Raw genomic sequence first — 23,302 nt, 5'->3', positions numbered from 1 at the left:
TCGTGGTGTCCTCATCATCCTCCCCTTCTTGAACTGAAGTCGTCCTCGACGGCAACTCCTCATCTTCGCCCACATACGGTTTCAAATCTGCAACATTAAAACTCGTGGAAACACCAAACTCCGCAGGCAGGTCAAGGATATAAGCATTATCATTAATCTTGGTTAGCACTTTAAAAGGACCAGCAGCACGTGGCATCAATTTAGAACGACGTAAGGTAGGAAAACGATCCTTCCTCAAATGCAACCAAACCAAATCACCCGGTGCAAAAGTAACATGTTTTCTCCCTTTACTACCCGCAACCTGATATTTCGCATTAGCAGCAGCAATGTTTTGTTTAGTTTGCCCATGCAAGCTAATCATTTGATCAACATGTGCAGCGGCATCTATGTGTGGGGTGTCCTCGGCATCAAGTGCAAACAAATCAATAGGCGCCCGAGGAATATAACCATAAACAACTTGAAAAGGACACATCTTTGTAGAAGAATGCGTTGCATGATTATAAGCAAACTCAACATGAGGCAAGCAATCTTCCCAACGTTTCAAGTGTTTATCTAAAACAGCCCTAAGCATAGTGGACAAGGTTCGATTAACCACCTCAGTTTGTCCATCAGTCTGAGGGTGACAAGTGGTGCTAAACAGCAATTTAGTTCCCATTTTATTCCATAGTGATCTCCAAAAATGACTGAGAAACTTAGCATCACGATCAGAGACTATTGTATTTGGAATACCATGCAAACGAATAATCTCGCGAAAGAACAATTCAGCAACATTGCTAGCATCATCAGTCTTATGACAAGGTATAAAATGAGCCATTTTGGAGAAACGATCAACAACCACAAAAATACTGTCCCTCCCCTTCTTAGTTCTAGGCAATCCCAAAACAAAGTCCATAGAAATATCAAGCCAAGGGGAAGTAGGAACAGGCAAAGGCATGTACAAACCATGGTTGTTTAATCGTGACTTAGCTTTCTGGCAAGTAGTGCAGCGGGCAACAAGGCGCTCAACATCAGCGCGCATCCGGGGCCAAAAGAAGTGGGCAGCCAGCACTTCATGCGTCTTGTAGACGCCAAAGTGCCCCATGAGACCGCCTCCATGCGCTTCCTCTAACAACAAACGACGAACCGAACTAGCTGGAACACACAGCTTGTTAGCGCGAAACAGGAACCCATCCTGTATGTGAAATTTGCCCCATGGTTTGCCATGAATACAGTGGGCGAAAGCGTCTTTAAAATCAGCATCATCCACATATTGATCCTTCACAGTTTGCAAGCCAAAGATTTTAAAATCTAACTGTGACAGCATGGTATAGCGACGAGACAAAGCATCAGCAATGACATTTTCCTTCCCACTCTTGTGTTTAATAATGTAAGGGAAAGACTCAATGAATTCTACCCATTTAGCATGACGACGGTTCAGGTTTGTTTGGGTACGAATATGTTTTAAAGTCTCATGATCAGAATGAATTATAAACTCGCGATGCCAAAGGTAGTGCTGCCAAGTATGCAAAGTGCGCACTAAAGCATAAAGCTCCTTATCATAAGTAGAATAATTCAAGCTAGCACCACTTAATTTCTCACTAAAGTAAGCAACCGGTTTTCCTTCTTGTAACAAAACAGCACCTAACCCAATACCGCTAGCATCGCATTCAAGTTCAAACACTTTAGTAAAATCAGGCAACTGCAAGAGAGGAGCATTGGTTAACTTATCTTTCAAGGTGCTGAACGCAACCTCTTGCGAATCACTCCAAGCAAAGGGAACATCCTTCTTTGTAAGCTCATGTAGAGGCGCTGCAATGGAGCTAAAATCACGAACAAACCGGCGGTAGAAACCTGCAAGGCCAAGAAAGCTTCGAATTTGTGTGACCGTTGTCGGTGTAGGCCACTCCCGAATGGCATCAATCTTGCTGCTATCCACCTCAATGCCCTGTGGAGTAACAACATAGCCAAGAAACGAGACACGTTGTGTGCAAAACATGCATTTTTCGAGGTTAGCAAATAAATGGGCCGCACGCAATGCATCAAAAACAGCACGCAAATGTTCTAAATGCTCTTCCATAGACTTGCTGTAAATGAGGATATCATCAAAATAGACAACGACAAACAATCCTATGAAGGGCCTCAGAACTTCATTCATCAAACGCATAAATGTGCTGGGAGCATTTGTCAAACCAAACGGCATAACCAACCATTCATATAACCCAAATTTCATTTTAAAAGCCGTTTTCCATTCATCACCTAATTTCATGCGAATCTGATGGTAGCCACTGCGCAAATCAATCTTAGTGAAAATAATGGCACCACTAAGCTCATCTAGCATATCATCAAGGCGTGGTATAGGGTATCGGTAGCGAATGGTAATGTTATTAATAGCACGACAGTCTACACACATACGCCATGAGCCATCTTTCTTTGGAACAAGTAACACGGGAACGGAGCAAGGGCTAAGAGACTCACGAATATAACCCTTGTCAAGCAACGCCTGTACCTGACGCTGGATTTCCTTCGTCTCATCCGGATTTGTACGGTACGGTGCGCGGTTCGGAAGCTGTGCGCCGGGAATGAGGTCGATCTGGTGCTCAATGCCACGAAGTGGTGGGAGTCCCGGTGGCAAATCTTTTGGAAAGACATCAGCGTACTCCTGCAAAATGTTAGCAACCGCAGGGGGAATATCCAAAGATTGTGCATCATCAAGTGAAACGAGCACACTAGAGCATATAAGGGCATAGCATGGCAAAGGAGCATCGCGTAACTCATCAAAATCAGCACGTGTGGCAAGCAAAACAGGAGCATTCAACTTGATTTCAGAATTAATAGATGTCGATGGTTCAAGTTGTTTAGCAGTTTTAGCAGCTCTAGCAAGATCATCTTTAAGAATTTGTTCAGGTGTCATTGGATGTATAATTATTTTCTGACCCTTAAACATGAAAGAATAGTGATTTGAACGACCATGATGCAAGCTATCAGTATCATATTGCCAAGGTCGCCCAAGTAACAGAGAGCATGCTTCCATGGGAATAACATCACAATCGACAAAATCAGAATAAGCACCCATGGAGAAAGGAACACGGACTGATCGAGTAATTCTAATTTTCCCACCATCATTAAGCCATTGAATGTGATATGGATGTGGATGCTTACGAGTGGGTAAAGATAACTTTTCAACCAGTGTGGTACTCGCCAAATTGTTGCAGCTGCCACTGTCGATGATGATGCGAATCGATCGCTCCTGCACAACGCCCTTGGTATGGAAAAGAGTGTGTCGCTGATTCTTCTCGGACGAGGCGACCTGTGTACTAAGAACACACTGCACAACAAGACTTTCATACCTATCGGCGTCGCCCGGGTTGACATGTACCTCCATAGCTGCATGGTCAGTGGCAAGCATCGCATGTCGAGTATCTTCAGAATCACTAGCGGAAGAGTACTCACCATCGTCACGAAGAAGCAAAGTGCGCTTGTTCGGACAGTCCCGAATCACGTGGCCAAATCCTTTGCAACGATGACATGGAATATCCCGTGTACGGCCTGTGGGAGGGGCAGCGCCTGTGGAAGGGGCAGCGCTTGCAGGTTTGGCCGTTCGCTCACGCGGTGTAGGGGTGGGCGTGGGTGGCGCAGGGAGAGCGGGAGCGGAGTTGGATGTCGAGCTTCTTCCTGCAAAAGAGTTAGAATATGTCTTCGAGCGGCGTCCCTGCACTTCACGTTCAGCTTTGCAAGCATATTCAAATAATGTAGTCATATCCGTGTAGTCCTTATAATCAAGTATATCCTGAATTTCGCGGTTCAAACCACCACGAAAACGTGCCATAGCAGCATCATTTTCCTCCAATAACCCACAACGAATCATGCCTATTTGTAATTCCTGGAAATATTCCTCAACAGATTTGGAACCTTGCTGAAAACGTTGCATTTTATTAAGCAAATCGCGGGCATAATAAGAAGGCACAAATCTGTGGCGCATAGCAGTTTTTAATTGCTCCCAAGTGGTTGGAATGGTATTGGGATGTTTGTGTTTATATTCACGCCACCAAATTAAAGCAAAATCAGTAAATTCACTAATAGCAGCTTTAACTTGAGAATTAGCAAGAATATCATGGCATGAAAATTTCTGTTCAACTTCTAATTCCCAATCAAGATATGCAGCAGGATCATATTTGCCATTAAAAGGTGGAATCTTAAATTTAATCTTGGAAAAGGAATCATTACCACCGGGACGGCGTGGCACGCGGCGGGCACGGCCTCGGCGGTCGCCATCGTCCTGGTCCGAGTCACCACCATAACCCTGCTGTAACTCTGCGACTGTTGTGTGCAGTGCATCGAGTCTTGCCACAACTGAGTCGAGTGTGGCCTTAGCGGCCGTCTGTGCAAGGTCGAGCTGATCACACCGCTCGGTCGTCGAGGAGATCGTCGAGTCCAGCTGTTCATGAATCGTCTGAATGTCGGTGACAAGCCCTTCAACTTGTGCCCGTATGCCCTGCAGCTGGTTAGCCCCCGCGTCGACATCATCTGCCATGGTTAGCGCAAAGACAAGAACACAAGCGACGACAAAATAGGGGTGTAACAGCTCACAAGGCACTCACACTAGTGCTGTTATCAAATTCTTATCCGTTCTTACCACGCACACAGGGGCGAATTGCAACCAACCGGTGGAACTCACGAAAGATTGGAGGAGCGATTGCCTGGAGAAACAAAATATGCTCGTCGTAGAACTATGTGGAGTTCTGGGAAGGCTGCACTCAAATGAAGGATTAGCACAATCAAACAATAATGCAAAGTTGAAAGATAGTGCCAAACACGTAACAAGAGTTGCTGGTAACAAGGAAAATCGAAAGAACAGAGGCAAGGTGGAGAGGGCGCACCTCTTTTTTTTTTATTTCTGTTTTTTTTTTCACAGAGGGTGCCCCAAAACTGATAATATGAACACAGAGGATCTCAAACAGCAAATTGCGGCACACACTTTTTCCGAAAGTACAGGGCGCACCTCTCTCTCTCTCTCTCTAGAGTAAGGCGGACCTCAGAATAAAAAAGGACCAAGAAAGAGAGATACGGATTTGAAAGGCTGTCACAGAATGCGTGGGGGGTGGGGGGGGGAATTTACCCCAGAGAGTCGTGACCCAGGAGGAGTCACGGCGCGCGCAAAGGGAGGTTCCACCGAAACAAATCCGAATCACCTTCCGTCTCCCTGTTGGATTCTTCTTCTTCTTCTTTTTTTTTTTGCTTCTTTCCCTTTTTTTTTGCACTTTCCTTTTTTTTTTTGAGTGCGTTCGATCTTTTTTTTTTTTGTGACAGGGGAGGGGCGATCGGAGTAGCGGGATGGCGCGGCGCGGTTGTCGCGGGGGGAGGTGCGGTTGGTAGGGTTGGTGAGCAGCGAAACGGCGGCGGCGGCGAAAACTAGGGTTAGATGAAAAACGAGAAACAAGAGATTAAACACAAGTAACCAGCAACAATTGAACGAGTAGGCACACAAATTCAACAAAGACACTTATTGAAAGAATGTGCAAGGCTAAAAGGTTGCTGGGACAAAGGATCTAACCTGAAAAAAATTTGTTTTGGTTTGTGTGGACTGTAGGAAGGGAAAAACACTCGGTAAAACTCACCGATCAACCTGGAAAGCTGATACCACTTGATAGAGTCGGAGTGCCCGATCTTTCGGTGAGTGGAGATAAATTCGACTTGGTGGAAGTAGACCCTCACGATCCGACTACGACGAGCGAACCCGAAGCGCCAATGCAATCGCTGAACCAACTCCCGATGGTTACCAACCTCGCCGGTGCGAGATCAGCCTGATCACGAAGATCGATTCCTGTCCGCAATCGAAGAACGAACAAGAAAGAGAGGCGAGCAATCTAAATATCACTCGAAGGTGGAGTTCTGAATCACAAGGACAGCGCGTATTTGCGCGTGTTCAAGAGTAGCTAAAGCTAGATGTAAAACAAAACTCAAGTCGTAAACAAAAAGGACTCGGACTAAATAAAGGGGGCGCAGCCCCTGGAGTCCGAAGGGGTCACGGCGCCCAACCCTAGGCGCCCCACCTGGGCTGCCCTGTTGGGCCATCTTCTTATTCCGATGGGCCTTCGTTCCTTAACAGCATGATGAAGTTTAATTCTCTTGCACGGGCTCGAGTGATTGGCCCAACTGGGTGAGCAGCTGTAGGCGCCTGAGGTGGAGGAGCAACTGGAGGCGCCTGAGGTGCTGCTGGTGTAGATGTACTCGTGGTGTCCTCATCATCTAGCTTGGCTTGACCGGGTAAATAACATGGAGGTATTGGTAGCCTCACATTCGCTGGTCACCGTTTCCACCGCGACATGGTGCATGACCGCTTTCTACTGACTAGTTGAGCTTCAGGGAGAGCTATGGCTATCTTGGCAAGGATAGCTGTAGACACCTAGGAGTATCTCAACACCGCCAAGAGAGATTTGGTGGAACAGTCGTATCAGCTTATCCAGAGGGGCATAAGGTTTCCGATATGCAGACCCGGATTACCAAACTAGAGGAAAGGGCGACTGACATGGAGCAGGATATGGTGATGCTTGTTGAAGAAAAACTGGAGGTGGAGATGGAGCTCGCTGTCGCTAATGCGCACTTAGCCGAGCACCATGCTGAGCTTGATGCTATCCATGCCCTAGAAATGCAGCTGGATGAGCCTATGGCTCAGGAGGAGGAGGAGGAGGAAGACCCCGAGGAGGTAGAGGGAGTTTCGAGCATGGACATTGAAGTTGGTGACGCCCCTTCTCCGACGCATAGTGTTTCCTCCATAGCAACCTGGATGACTTTTAGATTGAGGCTGTAGTAAGTTGGTCTTTTGTGTACTCCTTGGCAACCTATAATTTTGAATGGTGATGTAATAGGTTAGCCTTGAGTTGAGTACTTCTCCTGTGTTAAGAAACCGAAAATGAAGTGATCTTGGTTAAATCAGTTCCTGTTTTCCACCCCGCTCTTGTGTCCCTTCCGGCCCACCTTAGGGACACGCTTTGAATGTCAAAGTTGTGTCTGAACTTGTGCTGTAGCCGCTCGTGAAGTTTCAGCTCTTTGGATCTGCCAAAAATCGGCCACCCCGGCATCGATGACCTCCGCCGAATTGGCCCAACCCCGAGTCATAGGTTCGGACTTGTTGGGATACGAGGTAGGCTACAGTAGCGCAAATCAAAATTTCTACCGCGTATATCCAGGAAGAACTGCCGTATAAGGATCACGGGATTACCACTCGACGCACTACTGGTGCGGAAGATGTAGATATGCGTCGATGCAGTGAAGACGATCACGTAGTCGATCAACGTAGTCGTACGTAGTCGATCACGTCACGTCCAGCAGCTCCCACGTGCAGCAAGATCGCCTCCGGTGCCGCGGCTCGTCGTCGGCTCGTCGCGGCTCGTCGGCGGCTCGTCGATGGCTCGTCCAAGTGCTGCAGGCGCAACACCTCCAAGGTATCCACACGTGCAGGGAGGAAGCGTCGCAAGCCGGATTGCTAGATCCGCGAGTTGCAACAGGCAAGGGCGTGGGAGGCGTGGCAAGTGTGTTCAGCCAAAAAAGGTGTGAACCCTAGGGCGCCCCCACCCCTCTATTTATAGAGGTTCCTGATGGGCCTCTGGATCCGAGGCCCATTAGTACTCCTAAACCTAATCCAACTCGGATCAAATCCGAATTGGGCTTCCAGCGCCTTAAGTGTGGGACCCTTTGGGTTCGGATACGTATAGACATGGCCCGAGTACTCCTACTCGGCCCAATAGTCGGTAGCAGCCTCTAGCAAGACGTGCCAACTCCTATACGCACACGAAGATCATATCATACGAACTATCACAACATAACATACATGCTATTCCCTTTGCCTCACGATATTTGGTCTAGCTTCAAGCCGACCGCTCTTTCTCGATCCTCTGATTCGGAATCCCTTTGTGGGTTAACTCTTAACCGTACGTAGCATGGCCATGCATTTTCGGATCCGATCACTCGAGGGGCCCAGAGATATCACTCTCAATCAGAGAGGGGCAAATCCCTTCTTGATTGACCATGTCTCATAGCATGCTTCTTGACAAACCCGAAAGCTACCTTTATAACTACCCTGTTACGGCGTAGCGTTTGATAGCCCCTAAGTAGGTCGATCCACATCTAGAATACATGCGACAATCTCAGGTCTAAGGACAAAGCGTATATGTTGTTTAAAGAGAGAACTACTTCTCGTGTTGGGTCAGTCCTAACACATGTCTCCACATGTGCCCACATTATTAGTTCAACATCTCCATGTCCATGACTTGTGAAACATAGTCATCAACTAATACATGTGCTAGTCTAATATTCATGTGTGTCCTCACATGAACTCCGACTAGGGACAACTTTAGAATAACCATACAAGTAAAGAGTTTCACATACAATTCACATAATTGCAAATCAATTCAAGTAGCCTTTAATGGATATTCAATGAACACAACATACAAATCATGGATACAAATGGAATATCATCATCTCTATGATTGCCTCTAGGGCATACCTCCAACAGTCTCCCACTTGCACTAGAGTCAATCTAGAAGGTACCTAATACCCATAGCTCTTACATGCGCATCATGCTTAGCCTGCGGGAGTGGTTTTGTCAACGGATCAGAAATGTTCAGATCCGTGTGTATTTTGCATATCTTGATCTCACCCCGGTTAACGAAGTCTCGAATGAGATGAAATCGCCGCATTACGTGTTTGTTCTTCTGGTGGTTCCTTGGCTCCTTTGCTTGCGCAATTGCCCCATTGTTATCACAGTAGAGATTCAATGGGCTGGACGCATTCGGGAACACACCAAGCTCAATGAGGAAATTCCTTATCCAAACACCTTCCTTCGCGGCTTCCGAAGCCGCGATGTACTCGGCTTCTGTCGTAGAATCGGCCACCGTCTCCTGCCTGGAACTCTTCCAACTAACAGCACCACCATTTAGCGTGAACACAAATCCTGATTGTGACTTTGAATCATCTCTGTCGGTTTGGAAACTAGCATCGGTGTAACCTGTTACAACGAGCTCCTCCTCACCTCCATAGACGAGGAACATATCTTTAGTACTTCTCAAGTACTTAAGAATGTTTTTCATCGCTGTCCAGTGACTCTCACCTGGATCAGATTGGTGTCTGCTTGTCATACTTAGCACATATGAAACATCTGGGCTAGTACTTATCATTGCATACATGATAGATCCAATAGCCGAGGCATATGGCACTCTACTCATGCGATCCCGCACATCAGCAGTCGAAGGACACTGAGTCTTGCTGAGATGTATGCCATGTGACATAGGCAAGAACCCTTTCTTTGCCTCTTCCATACTGAACCGCTTCAACACTTTGTCAATGTAAGTATCTTGGCTTAAACCTATAAGCCTTCTCGATTTATCTCTATAGATCTTAATACCCAGAATATATGCCGCTTCCCCTAAGTCCTTCATCGAAAAACTATTTTTCAGTGAAGTCTTTACGGACTCAAGCATAGGAATGTTATTCCCAATCAGTAATATGTCATCCACATATAAGATTAGAAATACTACAGAGCTCCCACTAACCTTCTTGTAAACACAAGACTCTTCTTCGTTCTTGGTGAAGTCAAACCCTTTGACCACTTCATTAAAACGAATGTTCCAACTCCTAGATGCTTGCTTCAATCCATAAATGGATCTCTGAAGCTTGCATACCTTTCCAGCATTTTTCGGATCGACAAAACCCTCGGGCTGTATCATATACACGTCCTCAGCTAGGTTTCCATTCAAGAAAGCTGTCTTGACATCCATCTGCCATATCTCATAATCGAAATATGCAGCTATAGCTAGAATAATCCGAATGGACTTCCGCATCACTACGGGCGAGAAGGTCTCGTCGTAGTCAACTCCTTGAACTTGTCGAAAACCTTTCGCGACAAGTCGTGCTTTATAGATGTGAACATTTCCATCCATGTTCTTTTTCTTCTTATAGATCCACTTGCACTCTATGGCTTTAACACCATCAGGTGGGTCAACCAAGTTCCAAACTTGATTGTCTCCCATGGACTCTATTTCGGATTGCATGGCACTCTGCCATTTTTCGGAGTCTGGGTCCATCATTGCTTCTGCATATGTCGTAGGCTCATCATTGTCCAACAATAATATTTCCCGCATTTCGCGAAGCCTTGCCGACCTTCGTGGTTGTGGCGGTGCTTCTCTCGCCATGGGTATCTCAACTTGTTCTGCTACGTTAGCATCACTCATTGATTCTTGCCCGATTGGCTCATCTTGAACTTCTTCAAGATGCACTGTCTTTCCACTCTTTTCTCCTTTGAGAAACTCTTTCTCTAGGAAAACCCCGTTCTGAGCGACAAACACTTTGCCTTCTGATCGGTTGTAGAAATAATATCCCAAAGTTTCCTTTGGATATCCCACGAAAATGCACTTATCCGACTTGGGTATGATCTTGTCCGATTGAAGTCGCTTGACAAACACTTCACATCCCCAAATCTTTAGAAAAGACAAACTAGGAACCTTTCCAGTCCACATCTCATATGGTGTCTTAACTACGGATTTAGATGGTACCCTATTAAGTGTGAAAGCTGCTGTTTCTAGAGCGTATCCCCAAAATGACAACGGTAGGTCCGACTGGCTCATCATTGATCGAACCATGTCTAACAAAGTTCGATTACGTCGCTCGGACACACCGTTTCTCTGAGGTGTTCCAGGCGGCGTAAGTTGTGGAACAATTCCGCAACTCTTTAGATGATTGCTAAACTCGTGGCTCAAATACTCGCCTCCACGATCAGATCGCAAGGCCTTAATTTTCTTGCCACGCTGATTTTCAACTTCATTCTGAAATTCCTTGAACTTTTCAAAGGTCTCAGACTTGTGCCTCATCAAGTAGACATAGCCATATCTACTAAAATCATCAGTGAAAGTTATGAAGTATTGGAATCCTCCTCTAGCCGTCGTGCTCATTGGTCCGCATACATCACTATGTACGAGTTCCAACAAGTCTACTGCTCTCTCAGGAAATCCTGTGAAAGGCGTCTTGGTCATCTTGCCTAGCAAGCAAGCCTCACATGTCTCGTATGATTCAAAATCAAACGAAGTTAGAAGTCCATCAGAATGGAGCTTCTTCATGCGCTTATCACTTATATGACCCAAACGACAATGCCACAAGTAGGTAGGACTCAAATCATTAGGCCGAGGCCTTTTAGCACTTACATTACAGACAGGTGAACCATCAAGATTTAAAACAAATAATCCATTCACAATGGGTGCAAAAGCCATAAACATATTATTCTTAGAGATCAAGCATGAAGGAGACAAAATGTTTCGACTTAAACTAGGAACAAAATAACAATTATTCAACTCCATAATAAATCCTGACGGGAGGTGGAGTTGCATCGTCCCGACGGTCAAAGCAGCAACTCTTGCATTATTGCCCACGCGGAAATCAACTTCTCCTCTTTCCACGCTTCTACTTCTTATCATTCCCTGCATCGAATTGCAAATATGAGCAACCGATCCGGTATCAAATACCCAAGAATTAATAACTGTATCAGCGAGAAATATGTTGTCTATAACATAAACAACAAGCGTACCTGAGGTAGAAGTACTCTTACTTCCGCCATTCTTCAAGGAAGCTAGGTACTGCTTGCAGTTTCTCTTCCAGTGACCAAGTTCATGACAGTAAAAGCACTCTTTATCTGGAGCAGGTCCAGCTTTAGCCTTGGGCGGTGGGTTTGGCTTGGACGTTCCAGCCTTGCCCTTCTTCTTCCAAGAATTGCCCTTCTTCTTAAAGCTGGGCTTGTTCTGTATCGCCATCACATGGCTGGTACTAGCGCTTTTCTTGATGTCAGCCTCTGCTGTTTTAAGCATGCCACACAGCTCATTCAGACCCTTCTCCGTCCCATGCATATGGTAGTTCGAGATGAAGTTCCCATAGCTAGGCGGAAGAGATGAAAGAATGAAATCCGTGGCCAACTCTTGGCCCAGTGGGAAGCCTAGCTTCTCCAACCGTTGAGTGTAACCAACCATCTTGATTACGTGTGGTCCTACTGCTGCGCCTTCTGCTAGCTTGCTCTCAACAAAGGCCTTAGACACATTGAACCTTTCAGTCCTGGCCTGTGTTTGGAACATGTCTCTAAGCGCCACGATCATATCGTGCGCCTCATGGTTTGTTTCGAACTGCATCTGCAGCTCGGGTTCCATGCAAGCAAGCATAAGGCAGCTTACTTTGAGGTTAGCATCACATGCTTTCTTGTAAGCATTCTTGGCAGCAGCGGGTGCATCCTCAGCAGGTTCTTCTGGTAGTGGGTTGTCTAGAACATCTTCCTTTTTCTCAGCCCTGAGAACAATTCTCAGGTTGCGGATCCAATCCGAGTAGTTTGTTCCATTCAACTTGTCCTTCTCAAGGACCGAACGCAAAGCAAACGATGTGGTGGTGTTGCTAGGTGCCATTTAATCTACAACAAAAGTAATGCAAAATACACTAAGACAAACGTATCCATGATAGAGCAAATTACATTAAACTATTTTAACAGAATCTACTCCCACTAAAATCAATATCCCTCTATTGAAACTTAGTGATTCAGGATCCACAACTAACAAGTCTACTAGTGAGCTTTAGCATCACCGCTAGCAAACGAGGTAGATCGGTAAGCAACTTTTGCTAATCATATCACATATGACTCCTATTGTTGGGTGACATCTCTATGTCTCGACGCCCAACCTTTATGCCCCAAGGTCCTTAACCGTTAAGATATCCTTGTTAAGCAAACCAACCCTTATGCGTGTAAGTGTCCGACACAAACCCGTCTAGTCAAGGAAAACTAGTGGCACCATAATTTCATAGACCCACCACTAATTGTACAAGACATGGGACGGTGCAAGTTTTAGTTGGGAGGGCATACTAACTTAAACTTTGTGAGGGATCGTTCTACTTCTAACATCACAGCATGCAGAAAGTAAAACATAAACAGAATAGCATTCACACAGTTGTGACACCAGTATGGCCCGTTTTTCTTATGGTGATCTCCATCTCCATAGAACCTGTTCACCATGGTGATCTCCATCTCCATGTTCCATGTGCGCCATCCTCCTGGTGATGAGTCCTCCAAGAACTAGGGCATGCTATTACGCCTAATAGCTAGTAAAGAATCTAGTAATGAAGATTACATAGTTGCTTGGATCATCACAGATTGGTACGCAGACCATTAATTACAATAAAGTGACAACACATATGGCTCCTGCCGTGTTGCCGTACGCGCAACACGCAGGTCACGAATGAGTTACACACATGCATCACATACACAAGGGGGCCATACTGATCACAAGATACATACATACATCCTGCAAAAGAGAGTTAGGCGTCCTAACGTTCCAAACTTCGGAGGCCCGAAACTCCATCTTCCAAGCCGAATTTGGCAAATCTAATTTCACCGAAAACGGCAAAGCCATTGAAATTCACGTGTAACTTTTTCTGTAGATCAATTTTCGTATAGAAATCGCCCCGATCCGAGATCGTACCAAAAAGTTACGGCTGATTTACCGAAGCATGCGCATACGGCAAAATCCCGACCCCGGCAGTAGATCCCATCTACCATTGCACATCTAATGCGCCTGGCGTATGACCCTGGATCTCGATTCGACCAATCATATTGATCTTCCCTCACTGCAACCGGATTTACGTGTATCACTTAACTCCGATGGCGGAAACCGACCGGTAGGAGTATGTCGTTACACTACCATTGCAGCAAGGGCACGAAACCAGGACATAGATCAAACAGAAAACTCGCATATCTCCATATGCACACATCCCGAATCCAAAACTAAGCAGCTACGGCTCTTGATACCACTGTTGGGATACGAGGTAGGCTACGCTAGCGCAAATCAAAATTTCTACCGCGTATAACCAGGAAGAACTGCCGTATAAGGATCACGGGATTACCACTCGACGCACTACTGGTGCGGAAGATGTAGATATGCGTCGGTGCAGTGAAGACGATCACGTAGTCGTACGTAGTCGATCACGTCCAGCAGCTCCTCAGCAGCTCGTCCACGTGCACAGCAAGATCGCCTCCGGTACCGCGGCTCGTCGTCGGCTCGTCGTGGCTCGTCGGTGGCTCGTCGGCGGCTCGTCCAAGTGCTGCAGGCGCAACACCTCCAAGGTATCCACACGTGCAGGGAGGAAGCATCGCAAGCCGGATTGCTAGATCCGCGAGTTGCAACAGGCGAGGGCGTGGGAGGCGTGGCAAGTGTGTTCAGCCAAAAAAGGTGTGAACCCTAGGGCGCCCCCACCCCTCTATTTATAGAGGTTCCTAATGGGCCTCTGGATCCGAGGCCCATTAGTACTCCTAAACCTAATCCAACTCGGATCAAATCCGAATTGGGCTTCCAGCCCCTTAAGTGTGCGACCCTTTGGGTTCGGATACGTATAGACATGGCCCGAGTACTCCTACTCGGCCCAATAGTCGGTAGCGGCCTCTAGCAAGACGTGCCAACTCCTATACGCACACGAAGATCATATCATACGAACCATCACAACATAACATACATGCTATTCCCTTTGCCTCACGATATTTGGTCTAGCTTCAAGCCGACCGCTCTTTCTCGATCCTGTGATTCGGAATCCCTTTGTAGGTTAACTCTTAACCGTACGTAGCATGGCCATGCATTTTCGGATCCGATCACTCGAGGGGCCCAGAGATATCACTCTCAATCAGAGAGGGGCAAATCCCTTCTTGATTGACCATGTCTCATAGCATGCTTCTTGACAAACCCGAAAGCTACCTTTATAACTACCCTGTTACGGCGTAGCGTTTGATAGCCCCTAAGTAGGTCGATCCACATCTAGAATACATGCGACAATCTCAGGTCTAAGGACAAAGCGTATATGTTGTTTAAAGAGAGAACTACTTCTCGTGTTGGGTCAGTCCTAACACATGTCTCCACATGTGCCCACATTATTAGTTCAACATCTCCATGTCCATGACTTGTGAAACATAGTCATCAACTAATACATGTGCTAGTCTAATATTCATGTGTGTCCTCACATGAACTCCGACTAGGGACAACTTTAGAATAACCATACAAGTAAAGAGTTTCACATACAATTCACATAATTGCAAATCAATTCAAGTAGCCTTTAATGGATATTCAATGAACACAACATACAAATCATGGATACAAATGGAATATCATCATCTCTATGATTGCCTCTAGGGCATACCTCCAACAATATGTGATATGATTAGCAAAAGTTGCTTACCGATCTACCTCGTTTGCTAGCGGTGATGCTAAAGCTCACTAGTAGACTTGTTAGTTGTGGATCCTGAATCACTAAGTTTCAATAGAGGGATATTGATTTTAGTGGGAGTAGATTCTGTTAAAATAGTTTAATGTAATTTGCTCTATCATGGATACGTTTGTCTTAGTGTATTTTGCATTACTTTTGTTGTAGATTAAATGGCACCTAGCAACACCACCACATCGTTTGCTTTGCGTTCGGTCCTCGAGAAGGACAAGTTGAATGGAACAAACTACTCGGATTGGATCCGTAACCTGACAATTGTTCTCAGGGCTGAGAAAAAGGAAGATGTTCTAGACAACCCACTACCAGAAGAACCTGCTGATGATGCACCCGCTGCTGCTAAGAATGCTTACAAGAAAGCATGTGATGCTAACCTCGAAGTAAGTTGCCTTATGCTTGCTTGCATGGAACCCGAGCTGCAGATGCAGTTCGAAACAAACCATGAGGCGCACGATATGATCGTGGCGCTTAGAGACATGTTCCAAACACAGGCCAGGACTGAAAGGTTCAATGTGTCTAAGGCCTTTGTTGAGAGCAAGCTAGCAGAAGGCACAGCAGTAGGACCACACGTAATCAAGATGGTTGGTTACACTCAACGGTTGGAGAAGCTAGGCTTCCCACTAGGCCAAGAGTTGGCCACTGATTTCATTCTTTCGTCTCTTCCGCCTAGCTATGGGAACTTCATCTCGAACTACCATATGCATGGGACGGAGAAGGGTCTGAATGAGCTGTGTGGTATGCTCAAGACAACAGAGGCTGACATCATGAAAAGCGCTAGTATCAGCCATGTGATGGCGATACAGAACAAGCCCAGCTTTAAGAAGAAGGGCAATTCTTGGAAGAAGAAGGGCAAGGCTGGAACGTCCAAGCCAAACCCACCGCCCAAGGTTAAAGCTGGACCTGGACCTGCTCCAGACAAAGAGTGCTTTTACTGTCATGAACTTGGTCACTGGAAGAGAAACTGCAAGCAGTACCTAGCTTCCTTGAAGAATGGCGGAAGTAAGAGTACTTCTACCTCAGGTACGCTTGTTGTTAATGTTATAGACAACATATTTCTCGCTGATACAGTTATTAATTCTTGGGTATTTGATACCGGATCGGTTGCTCATATTTGCAATTCGATGCAGGGAATGATAAGAAGTAGAAGCGTGGAAAGAGGAGAAGTTGATTTCCGCGTGGGCAATAATGCAAGAGTTGCTGCTTTGACTGTCGGGACGATGCAACTCCACCTCCCGTCAGGATTTATTATGGAGTTGAATAATTGTTATTTTGTTCCTAGTTTAAGTCGAAACATTTTGTCTCCTTCATGCTTGATGAAGGATGGTTATTCATTTGCGAGTGAAAACAATGGTTGTGTGATCTCTAAGAATAATATGTTTATGGCTTTTGCACCCATTGTGAATGGATTATTTGTTTTAAATCTTGATGGTTCACCTGTCTGTAATGTAAGTGCTAAAAGGCCTCGGCCTAATGATTTGAGTCCTACCTACTTGTGGCATTGTCGTTTGGGTCATATAAGTGATAAGCGCATGAAGAAGCTCCATTCTGATGGACTTCTAACTTCGTTTGATTTTGAATCATACGAGACATGTGAGGCTTGCTTGCTAGGCAAGATGACCAAGACGCCTTTCACAGGATTTCCTGAGAGAGCAGTAGACTTGTTGGAACTCGTACATAGTGATGTATGCGGACCAATGAGCACGACGGCTAGAGGAGGATTCCAATACTTCATAACTTTCACTGATGATTCTAGTAGATATGGCTATGTCTACTTGATGAGGCACAATTCTAAGACCTTTGAAAAGTTCAAGGAATTTCAGAATGAAGTTGAAAATCAGCGTGGCAAGAAAATTAAGATCTTACGATCTGATCGTGGAGGCGAGTATTTGAGCCACGAGTTTTAGCAATCATCTAAAAGAGTTGCGGAATTATTCCACAACTTACGCCGCCTGGAACACCTTAGAGAAACGGTGTGTCCGAGCGACGTAATCGAACTTTGTTAGACATGGTTCGATCAATGATGAGCCAGTCGGACCTACCGTTGTCATTTTGGGGATACGCTCTAGAAACAACAGCTTTCACACTTAATAGGGTACCATCTAAATCCGTAGTTAAGACACCATATGAGATGTGGACTGGAAAGGTTCCTAGTTTGCCTTTTCTAAAGATTTGGGGATGTGAAGTGTTTGTCAAACGACTTCAGTCGGACAAGATCACACCCAAGTTGGATAAGTGCATTTTCGTGGGATATCCAAAGGAAACTTTGGGATATTATTTCTACAACCGATCAGAAGGCAAAGCGTTTGTCGCTCGGAACGGGGTTTTCCTAGAGAAAGAGTTTCTCAAAGGAGAAAAGAGTGGAAAGACAGTGCATCTTGAAGAAGTTCAAGATGAGCCAATCGGGCAAGAATCAATGAGTGATGCTAACGTAGCAGAACAAGTTGAGATACCCATGGCAAGAGAAGCACCGCCACAACCACGAAGGTCAGCAAGGCTCCGCGAAATGCGAGAAATATTATTGTTGGACAATGATGAGCCTGCGACATATGCAGAAGCAATGATGGACCCAGACTCCGAAAAATGGCAAAGAGCCATGCAATCCGAAATAGAGTCCATGGGAGACAATCAAGTTTGGAACTTGGTTGACCCGCCTGATAGTGTTAAAGCCATAGAGTGCAAGTGGATCTATAAGAAGAAAAAGGACATGGATGGAAATGTTCACATCTATAAAGCACGACTTGTCGCGAAAGGTTTTCGACAAGTTCAAGGAGTTGACTACGACGAGACCTTCTCGCCCGTAGTGATGCTTAATTCCATTCGGATTATTCTAGCTATAGCTGCATATTTCGATTATGAGATATGGCAGATGGATGTCAAGACAGCTTTCCTGAATGGAAACCTAGCTGAGGACGTGTATATGATACAGCCCGAGGGTTTTGTCGATCCGAAAAATGCTGGAAAGGTATGCAAGCTTCAGAGATCCATTTATGGATTGAAGCAAGCATCTAGGAGTTGGAACATTCGTTTTGATGAAGTAGTCAAAGGGTTTGACTTCACCAAGAACGAAGAAGAGTCTTGTGTTTACAAGAAGGTTAGTGGGAGCTTTGTAGTATTTCTAATCTTATATGTGGATGACATATTACTGATTGGAAATAACATTCCTATGCTTGAGTCCATAAAGACTTCACTGAAAAATAGTTTTTCGATGAAGGACTTAGGGGAAGTGGCATATATTCTGGGCATTAAGATCTATAGAGATAGATCTAGAAGGCTTATAGGTTTAAGCCAAGATACTTACATTGACAAAGTGTTGAAGCAGTTCAGCATGGAAGAGGCAAAGAAAGGGTTCTTGCCTATGTCACATGGCATACACCTCAGCAAGACTCAGTGTCCTTCGACTGCTGATGAGCGGGATCGCATGAGTAGAGTGCCATATGCCTCGGCTATTGGATCTATCATGTATGCAATGATAAGTACTCGCCCAGATGTTTCATATGCGCTAAGTATGACAAGCAGACACCAATCTGATCTAGGTGAGAGTCACTAGACAGCGGTGAAAAACATTCTTAAGTACTTGAGAAGGACTAAAGATATGTTCCTCGACTATGGAGGTGAGGAGGAGCTCGTTGTAACAGGTTACACCGATGCTAGTTTCCAAACCGACAGAGATGATTCAAAGTCACAATCAGGATTTGTGTTCACGCTGAATGGTGGTGCTGTTAGTTGGAAGAGTTCCAAGCAAGAGACGGTGGCCGATTCTACGACAGAAGCCGAGTACATCGCGGCTTCGAAAGCCGCGAAGGAAGGTGTTTGGATAAGGAATTTCCTCATTGAGCTTGGTGTGTTCCCGAATGCGTCTAGCCCATTGAATCTCTACTGTGATAACAATGGGGCAATTGCGCAAGCAAAGGAGCCAAGGAACCACCAGAAGAACAAACACGTAATGCGGCGATTTCATCTCATTCGAGACTTCGTTAACCGGGATGAGATCAAGATATGCAAAATACACACGGATCTGAATATTTCTGATCCGTTAACAAAACCACTCCCGCAGGCTAAGCATGATGCACATGTAAGAGCTATGGGTATTAGGTACCTTCTAGATTGACTCTAGTGCAAGTGGGAGACTGTTGGAGGTATGCCCTAGAGGCAATCATAGAGATGATGATATTCCATTTGTATCCATGATTTGTATGTTGTGTTCATTGAATATCCATTGAAGGCTACTTGAATTGATTTGCAATTATGTGAATTGTATGTGAAACTCTTTACTTGTATGGTTATTCTAAAGTTGTCCCTAGTCGGAGTTCATGTGAGGACACACATGAATATTAGACTAGCACATGTATTAGTTGATGACTATGTGTCACAAGTCATGGACATGGAGATGTTGAAACTAATAATGTGGACACAAGTGGAGACATGTGTTAGGACTGACCCAACACGAGAAGTAGTTCTCTCTTTAAACAACATATACGCTTTGTCCTTAGACCTGAGATTGTCGCATGTATTCTAGATGTGGATCGACCTACTTAGGGGCTATCAAACGCTATGTCGTAAGAGGGTAGTTATAAAGGTAGCTTTCGGGTTTGTCAAGAAGCATGCTATGACACATGGTCAATCAAGATGGAATTTGCCCCTCTCTGATTGAGAGTGATATCTCTGGGCCCCTCGAGTGATCGGATCCGAAAATGCATGGCCATGCTACGTACGGTTAAGAGTTAACCTACAAAGGGATTCCGAATCACAGGATCGAGAAAGAGCGATCGGCTTGAAGCTAGACCAAATATCGTGAGGCAAAGGGAATAGCATGTATATTATGTTGTGATGGTTCGTCCGATATGATCTTCGTGTGCGTATAGGAGTTGGCACGTCTTGCTAGAGGCCGCTACCGACTATTGGGCCGAGTAGGAGTACTCGGGCCATGTCTATACGTATCCGAACCCATAGGGTCACACACTTAAGGGGCTGGAAGCCCAATTCGGATCTGATCCGAGTTGGATTAGGTTTAGGAGTACTAATGGGCCTGGGATCCAGAGGCCCATCAGGAACCTCTATAAATAGAGGGGTGGGGGCGCCCTAGGGTTTACACCTTTTTGGCGAAACACACCTGCCGCGCCTCCCACACCCTCGCCTGTTGCAACTCGCGGATCTAGCAGTCCGACTTGCGACGCTTCCTCCCTGCACATGTGGATACCTTGGAGGTGTTGCGCCTGCAGCACTTGGACGAGCCATCGACGAGCCGCCGACGAGCCGCGACGAGCCGATGACGAGCCGCGGCACCGGAGGCGATCTTGCTGCACGTGGGAGCTGCTGGACGTGATGTGATCGACTACGTACGACTACGTTGATCGACTACGTACGACTACGTGATCGTCTTCACTGCATCGACACATATCTACATCTTCCGCACCAGTAGTGCGTCGAGTGGTAATCCCGTGATCCTTATACGGTAGTTCTTCCTGGTTATACGCGGTAGAAATTTTGATTTACGCTAGTGTAGCCTACCTCGTATCCCAACAAATGGAATATCATCATCTCTATGATTGCCTCCAGGGCATACCTCCAACAGTCTCCCACTTGCACTAGAGTCAATCTAGAAGGTACCTAATACCCATAGCTCTTACATGCGCATCATGCTTAGCCTGCGGGAGTGGTTTTGTCGACAGATCAGAAATGTTCAGATCCGTGTGTATTTTGCATATTTTGATCTCACCCCGGTTAACGAAGTCTCGAATGAGATGAAATCGCCGCATTACTTGTTTGTTCTTCTGGTGGTTCCTTGGCTCCTTTGCTTGCGCAATTGCCCCATTGTTCTAGTGCATATTTAGGAAGATTGCATGCGTTCGTTGCGAAAAAATCCACTCGAGTTTCGCTACCCGGCAATAGTGCATTCGGGTGCCGAAATGCACCCGTTTTGCATCATTTTTCGTGCCGGAACCGAATGCCCAAAAACACTCCCAAACATGTTCTAGTGCATATTTAGAAAGATTGCATGCGTTCGTTGCGAAAAAATCCACCCGAGTTTCGCTACCCGGCAATAGTGCATTCGGGTGCCGAATGCACCCGTTTGCATCATTTTTCGTGCCGGAACCGAATGCCCAAAAACACTCCCAAACATGTTCTAGGGTCTAATTAGGAAGATTGCATGCGTTCGTTGCGAAAAAATCCACCCCGAGTTTCGCTACCCGGCAATAGTGCATTCGGGTGCCGAAATGCACCTGTTTTGCATCATTTTTCGTGCCGGAACCGAATGCCCAAAAACACTCCCAAACATGTTCTAGTGCATATTTAGGAAGATTGCATGCGTTCGTTGCGAAAAAATCCACCCGAGTTTCGCTACCCGGCAATAGTGCATTCGGGTGCCGAAATGCACCCGTTTTGCATCATTTTTCGTGCCGGAACCGAATGCCCAAAAACACTCCCAAACATGTTCTAGTGCATATTTAGGAAGATTGCATGCGTTCGTTGCGAAAAAATCCACCCGAGTTTCGCTACCCGGCAATAGTGCATTCGGGTGCCGAAATGCACCCGTTTTGCATCATTTTTCGTGCCGGAACCGAATGCCCAAAAACACTCCCAAACATGTTCTAGTGCATATTTAGGAAGATTGCATGCGTTCGTTGCGAAAAAATCCACCCGAGTTTCGCTACCCGGCAATAGTGCATTCGGGTGCCGAAATGCACCCGTTTTGCATCATTTTTCGTGCCGGAACCGAATGCCCAAAAACACTCCCAAACATGTTCTAGTGCATATTTAGGAAGATTGCATGCGTTCGTTGCGAAAAAATCCACTCGAGTTTCGCTACCCGGCAATAGTGCATTCGGGTGCCGAAATGCACCCGTTTTGCATCATTTTTCGTGCCGGAACCGAATGCCCAAAAACACTCCCAAACATGTTCTAGTGCATATTTAGGAAGATTGCATGCGTTCGTTGCGAAAAAATCCACCCGAGTTTCGCTACCCGGCAATAGTGCATTCGGGTGCCGAAATGCACCCGTTTTGCATCATTTTTCGTGCCGGAACCGAATGCCCAAAAACACTCCCAAACATGTTCTAGTGCATATTTAGGAAGATTGCATGCGTTCGTTGCGAAAAAATCCACCCGAGTTTCGCTACCCGGCAATAGTGCATTCGGGTGCCGAAATGCACCCGTTTTGCATCATTTTTCGTGCCGGAACCGAATGCCCAAAAACACTCCCAAACATGTACCAGTGTATATTTAGGTAGATTGCATGCGTTCGTTGAGAAAAAATCCACCGGAGTTTCGCTACCCGGCAATAGTGCATTCGGGTGACGAAATGCACCCGTTTTGCCGTAAATTTCGTGCCGGAACCGAATGCCCAAAAACACTCCCAAACATGTTCTAGTGCATATTTAGGAAGATTGCACGCGTTCGTTGCGAAAAAATCCACCCGAGTTTCGCTACGCGGCAATAGTGCATTCGGGTGCCGAAATGCACCCGTTTTGCATCATTTTTCGTGCCGGAACCGAATGCCCAAAAACACTCCCAAACATGTTCTAGTGCATATTTAGGAAGATTGCACGCGTTCGTTGCGAAAAAATCCACCCGAGTTTCGCTACCCGGCAATAGTGCATTCGGGTGCCGAAATGCACCCGTTTTGCATCATTTTTCGTGCCGGAACCGAATGCCCAAAAACACTCCCAAACATGTTCTAGTGCATATTTAGGAAGATTGCACGCGTTCGTTGCGAAAAAATCCACCCGAGTTTCGCTACCCGGCAATAGTGCATTCGGGTGCCGAAATGCACCCGTTTTGCATCATTTTTCGTGCCGGAACCGAATGCCCAAAAACACTCCCAAACATGTTCTAGTGCATATTTAGGAAGATTGCATGCGTTCGTTGCGAAAAAATCCACCCGAGTTTCGCTACCCGGCAATTGTGCATTCGGGTGCCGAAATGCACCCGTTTTGCATCATTTTTCGTGCCGGAACCGAATGCCCAAAAACACTTTCAAACATGTTCTAGTGCATATTTAGGAACCTACCCCCATATGAAGGGTGACTGTACGTCCACGTAA

The sequence above is a fragment of the Setaria italica genome, chromosome IX (genome assembly GCF_000263155.2).
Source record: "Setaria italica strain Yugu1 chromosome IX, Setaria_italica_v2.0, whole genome shotgun sequence".
In the NCBI taxonomy this organism is placed as follows: Eukaryota; Viridiplantae; Streptophyta; class Magnoliopsida; order Poales; family Poaceae; genus Setaria; species Setaria italica.
The sequence above is the reverse complement of the archived record's forward strand: the minus strand, read 5'-3'. Positions refer to the sequence as shown.